A 6,790-nucleotide genomic window follows, 5' to 3' on the forward strand; every position below is an offset into this window, starting at 1 on the left:
AGGGAGGGAGGGAGGGAGGGAGGGAGGGAGGGAGGGAGGAAGGAAGGAAGGAAGGAAGGAAGGAAGGAAGGAAGGAAGGAAGGAAGGAAGGAAGAAGAGAAAGAAGGAAAGGAAGGAGATAAAGGAGAGGAAGGCAGGTAGGCAGGCAGCAAGCAAGCAGGCAAGAAGGAAGAAGGAAGGGAGGAAGGGAGGGAGGGAAGGAGGGAGAGGGGGGTTAGAAGGAGGAGGGGGGGGGAAGAAAGAATAAGACACTTGTTATAATGCCTTTATTTTCATGTGTAAGAACAAGCTAGAGAAAAAGTCAGTTATTTAAAATTTTAAAACCTAGCCTACTGGATCATCATTTGTTCTATTTAGTTGACTAGATTATTGTTTGTTCTATTTAGGAACGATTTTGGATAATGTGCGCCTAGTCTACATAATAACTTCCTACAGGTCAGAATCGGGAAGTGGTCCACACAAGTGACAATGCAGGAAAAGGCAAACTTCGACAGGAGCCTGTGCAAAAAGGCTGTGGGTCACAAGAGAGAAATTGATTAGCTCACTGGTGAGGTCCGCCGCAAATGAGACCCCGTACAAATGACACAATCAGTTTCGGGAGAGACAAAGGAAGAGAAAACTGCGATTCTTTTTCTTTCTTTCTTTCTTTCTTTCTTTCTTTCTTTCTTTCTTTCTTTCTTTCTTTCTTTCTTCCTTCCTTCCTTTTTTGCAATTCGGATTTTTCTTTGTTTTATACTGAGAAGTCATGTTTTCACACTTTTACTGTAAAGGTGATGTGCAGAGGGGTGACAGTTACATAGGCAGGTAATGAGGATATTTCTTTTTGACACTCCTTCCCTCATGTTCACCTGGTTTTTTCCCTCCCTCCCCAACGCCCCCCAAATTGTATAGTTCATTTCCAACATAGTGTCTAGTGAACTGTGATTCTTAAATAGACCTTATCCAAGCAAATCTCTCTACAACACAAATTTGTACATGAGAACAGAGCTACAATACAGTACACACATGCAGTACACACACCACACACATATATACACGCCCCCCCCCACACATACAGAAGCAATTCCGAATTCCACAGGAAACTAAAATCACCATATTTACACGAACAGCAGGTAAATATTTGCCTTCTCCACCGGTTGATGTGGGTGTTTCGACAGCATGGATAGGTGTTTACTTAGAAGGCTGGTGTTGATGCCTGGTTACCACAGGAGACGTCAAGGCTGCCTGTGTGCTTTGACTAAGTCTTCATATACTTGTCCAGAGAGGAGGAGGAAATCACTACTGTTACTAAAAGCTGAGGTGCCCTCAATGTGATCAAGCTGGTGTCTGTCTGAATCATTGCTACCAAGGCTATCATTGTTCTCATCACCAAGATTCGTTTTCTTCTTGGATATCACACACATATACTAGAAATGAAGGGTGCTTTTGGGCGGATAGCATCTATGACATTTCACACCTCTATTAATTACCCACTGTCCTCCATGCTTAGAATCGTCTTTCCTTCCCCAACACAACCTCCTGTTTATCCTCTGAAGAGACAGCTTCTTCTCTTTCTCATACAGTAATAGAGCAGACATTGTGTAGACTTACAAATGACTTGTATCACTTAACAATCTCTTCTACAGGTCGTCCACATATATAACTGTACTGAACGTGGCAGACACCTGTCCATGGACATTATCTAACAGTTTGTACAATTACAGACAACTGCAGAGACTGTGTGCTTGTGTGTTCATGTCTTTCAGCATGAGAAGATTGCCCAAAGTTTCTGAGTGAAACAGCATATTATATGTTGGCAACAATTCTCAGATTGCTGTATCTGCACCTGGCACAATAGAAACAGAATTTAGGAGCTGTTTGTTGCCCATTCTGGAACCAACAACAAACTTTAACTCTCCCATGGAAGTGAGAATTATCTTATTTTTAACCTTCAGTTGAAGTTCTTCAAATATGCATGAATATTAGTTTTATTCTATAGACCTCCTGACATGTCTGTACTCTTTTATCATGGACCTCTCCAAACCTTCTTTTAAAAGTTCACAGAGGGCTTGAGGATGTGAATATTGTTGTAAATAATTTACAATTTCCATTGATTATATTCCATTTACCCATGTGTGTGTGTGTGTGTGTGTGTGTGTGTGTGTGTGTGTGTGTGCTAGTACTAGATGCTCTACTACTTGAGCCACAGCTCCACTTGCTGCTTTTTGAGGATAATTGGAGATAAGAGTTTCACAGACTTTCCTTCCAGGGTTTCCAACCCTGATCTTCCTACCTCAGCCTCCTAAATAGCTAGGATTACATACGTGAGCCATGGCACCGGGCCACATCTTTTTATAGTCACCCTTGTTAAGTTTCCTCTCATTCTTGTCAGCCACCCCTGTGGGCTTTGTCAAGCTGCCATTGACTACATCAGCCCTCTCCCAGCTCAGAAAGAGCGTCTGTCCTCTTCCTGGACTGTCTTTTCTGATCACACAGGCAATGGGCAGGGACTCAGTGGATCAGATCCTGGCCATTCTGATGGAGTACCCCAAATGGAGCCTGTACTTGCCAGAGATCCTGACACACCCACTTCGGAGCTCTGAGCGGATCTGGAGAAGCCCGGGCTTGGGGAGCACTGTGCAGTATTTAAATGAGCGTCACACGTGCGCGCACGCGCGCGCGCGCGCACGCACGCACACACACACACACACACACACACACACACACACACACAGTGTATCCTGCCTTCCCAGCTATGTAATTCCTCCACAGGAGTCATGTCTTCACTACTGAAAAGAAAAAAGAAAAGCTTAGAGACACAGGTTTCTGATTGAGCTTATAAATAAAAGTTCTGGGTTTATGTTTCTACCCATTGGTACCTCAATGACGTAAATCATCTGATTTGTTGCACACATTCACAGAGTTCTTCTCGGTCTTTGAAATGCTAAGTTTACTTATAGAAAAAGAAAATCCAGTACTTACCAGCAGGGGTACCATGGTCATGAAGTGGGGTTTCCCAGGGTGAGGCTTATCCATTGCACTCCAGATGTAGTGAACCTCGATGTCCCCAAATGCGGGGACCCTGACTGCATAATCTGTAGTAGTGGGGGACTGCGTTCACACTCTACATTGAAAAAAGAAAAGAAAATCCATCATTAAGTGAATGATCTTAGTCCAACCCCCTCTGCCCTTCTCTTTTTGTCCTGTAGCAATCACCTTAGCTTCATCTGCAGATGATTTAAATGGATTCTGTCTTTAGCATCTCCTTTCACATCTGCTTTCTAACTCCTGGTGGTGGGGGGGGGACACACACACATGCTCATGTGCCATCTTGAGGCTTGAACTCAATTCCTGAGCTTCTATTTTTTTTCTTAAGGCTAGCCCTCTACCACTTGAGCCACAGCTCCACATCTGGCTTTTTGACAGTTAATTTGCGATAAGAATCTCACTGACTTTCCTTCCAATAGTAATCCTCAGCTCTCAGCCTCCTGAGTAGCTGGGATTACAGGTGTGAGCCACCAGTGTTTGGCTTCCCCAACTCCTTTAAACTGAGACGTGCTATCAAGACAAAGAGCTGTCCTAGGGGACCAGAGATACCCAAATCCGGGCCCCCTCCCACCCCCACAGTGGGCTAGGGAGGATCTACTTCTTCAAAATCACAATGTACCCAGACATACTGAAATACATTGGTTTGTAATAAAGTAATAAGTAGGGTCTTTGTGGAAAAATATATGGTAGAGATAAGAACAGAGAAACTGACATCCTTTGAAAACTGGACATTGCCTAGAGTTTGGGATTGTCTAGCCGCAGGCTGTTTACATGTGGTCTGAGCATGTTCTTAATGTGATCCTGTGCTTAAGCACATATAGGCTCAGTCAGAAAGGGAAAGACGGACATCAAAGTTGTGGCCCTGCCAGGAGAAAATTATAGGGTGTTTCCATGTTGGAAAGATCACTCATTTTCACTATTGGTTTGGGGCAATGAATTATCCATAAATAAAATCCTTAGAGAACTCTGACCAAAAATATATACTGTGCTTACACAAAGTACAAGTTCACGGAGTAGCTACTCTTGTCACAAAAGATCAAGTGTATTCAATTAAGAGAAGATGAGTTAGAGGAACTGCAAGTATTTGAAGTAACTTTGGAAATATACTGCCAACACATTCAAATTTCCTTTCTTGTTCCTGCAACGAAAAGCAGATAAATACAATAGCAAGAAAAAGCCTGGAACAGCTAACCTTATTTTAACTCTAACTTTGTAATTAATAATGATTTTGGTTTATTGGTAACTTACTCTGTGTGAGGCAGAGTAAATGATTTGAGATCTGAGCATCCATGGTTCAAAGCCAGCCCTGGCAGACAAATCCATGAGACATTTATCTTCAATTAACCACTAAAAAACTAGAAGTGTGACTGAATTATTTGAAGTGTAGCCTTGAGCAAAGAGCAGAAATGCAAAGTCCTGAATTCAGCTCCAGTAGTTGCACAAAAAGTCAGAATTTACCTTTTTTGTTTAACTTTTATGTTGGGCTTTACTCCCAAGATTATATTCATTTAATATATTCTTTCTCACTTTAAAAGTATATTTCTGATGTTTGAAATTTATTATGATTCAATGTTGGTCAGGTAAATTTGGGAAGGAAGAAAGAGCACCCCTTTAATTTCATCCCCTTAATTTCAAGGTGACTCTAATGGAGCTCAGCAAAACCATGCAGAGTCTTCAATTCTTTGGACTAAAAGTGACACAGCAATTTTATTCAAAGGCCTTTGGACTGAATGACCCATCTATCTGAAAGTATGCACAGGACACCAAGGAAACTCCATGAAGAACTGGAGTAAAGGGGGATATCTTCCATATTTGACCAGATCAACATTATCTCGGTGCTATTGCTGAAGAAACTGAAGCATGTTGTAGCTCGTAGCTCCAGTCACCTGCTGAAGTCTGGGAGCCATCATTGTTCTAATAATATCTTATTCAACTTGGATAAAATGCAGAGTATAAACTGCAAAATGAGAGCTGGGAAAATCAGTTACAGGTAGTTATTATTCAACTTTTATTAATCTAGTCATGTGATTGTTTCTAAGCACCTAGATTAGAAATGAAAGAACCCCCATAGATGTTAGAATTCCAAGGTTCATAGCAAATGCTGTTAGTAAACATGCATTGGTTGATCCATCCCAACGACTTTCAATCCCCCATTGATAGTTCTTCACTTGGCTCCTTTTTACCTTCTGATCTTTTTACCTAACAGAGATTTATCGATTTTAATATCTCTGATGATTTTCAAACTGCAAAGGAAGTCATGCTTTTAAATGCTGAGGCATATTAGCACATAAGCAGAAGAAGAAACACCACTGCGCATAAAGAAAACACAGCTTATATGATTTGACCATTGTGTACTTTTGAATGCATACCTATTTTCCGTTTCCAGGAGAGCTGTCATTTTGCAGGCATTCTTACCAGATTTCTACCTCTGTCTTCTCACATTAAATTTTTTCTAGCCTTTTTCAAATTCTTCTAGCCTCTTAATTCATGTTTCTTCCATTTATTTAACTCTCTTCTGCTATACTATTCTTACAGTTTAAAATAATATCCATCCTAATGTTGGCACACAGTCTTCTCATTTTTTTCTCAATTATCTCTTTGTTCTATGGGCCACATGTTTGTTATTGTTATTGCTGTTTTTGCTTGTTGCTGGGGGGGGGGCGAGGGTTGAGGTTGTCATGGAGCTTAAACTCAGGGCCTGGGCGCTGTCCCTGAGCTCTTTGCTCAAGGCTAGTGCTCTTCCACTTTGAACCACAGTCCTACTTCTGGTTAATTGGAGATAAGAGTTTCATGCCCTGGCTGGCTTTGAACCATGATCCTCAGACGTCAGCCTCCTGAGTAGCTAGGATTACAGGCGTGAGCCACGGGCACCCAGCTTAACCAGTTGTTTTTATTGTGCAGCTGGGACTGCTCGCTCTGTAGCCTGACCTCTTAACATTGTTCTTCATAGAAATTCATATCCAGCAATTCTCTGACCTGTCTGTTCATGTCTTGCCCTCTAGATCCTCTGAAACAGATCTTTCCAGTTTCCAAAATACTATTTTAATCCTTGCCTTTCTTTTTTATCCTTCCAAGTATGTCACCTGTTTTTCTAACATCCTCATCTGTAAGTAGTCATACTTTATTACTCTTCAAAATCTGTCTTTCCCACTCTATTTCTACATAACTTCTAAGAAACAAGTGTTGTTTATTACTTGTTCAATCATGTCCCTTCCTAGGAAATCACCTCAATATTTCAAAGCATCTTGAAGATAATGGTCAAGTAATCAAAATCTGTTGGAGCCTAAGTTGTTTGTTATTTTTGCATTCTAACAATTAAAATGGAAGCTATCAATGATATAGTGATAAATTGCTCTCTCTGTCTTAGGAAGTACTTCCCTAAAACTTTTCAAGCTAATTACTTAGACATCTTAAAATTGGCTCTATTATGGTGTCATAAAAGTAAGTCATTAAAAAATATTAACCAATGTTTCCTGGTAACCTACAACTTCCTAGGCATTATGTTGGAGACTGGAATCACAGCAGGGAAAAATACGGACAAAATGCAAACTGTCCAAAGTTTATTATATTCTGGCCAAATAAAAGCTTTTAGGGCTGGGAAGGTGGCTCAGTGGTAGAGCGCTTGCCTTGCATGCTCGAGGCCCTGGGTTTGATTCCTCAGCACCACATAAACAAAAAGAAAAAAAGCCAGAAGTGGCGCTGTGGCTCAAGTGGTAGAGCGCTAGCGTTGAGCTGAAGAGCTGAGGGACAGTGCCCAGGCCCA

Source organism: Dipodomys ordii, unplaced genomic scaffold (assembly GCF_000151885.1).
Source record: "Dipodomys ordii isolate 6190 unplaced genomic scaffold, Dord_2.0 Scaffold152, whole genome shotgun sequence".
Lineage (NCBI taxonomy): Eukaryota > Metazoa > Chordata > Mammalia > Rodentia > Heteromyidae > Dipodomys > Dipodomys ordii.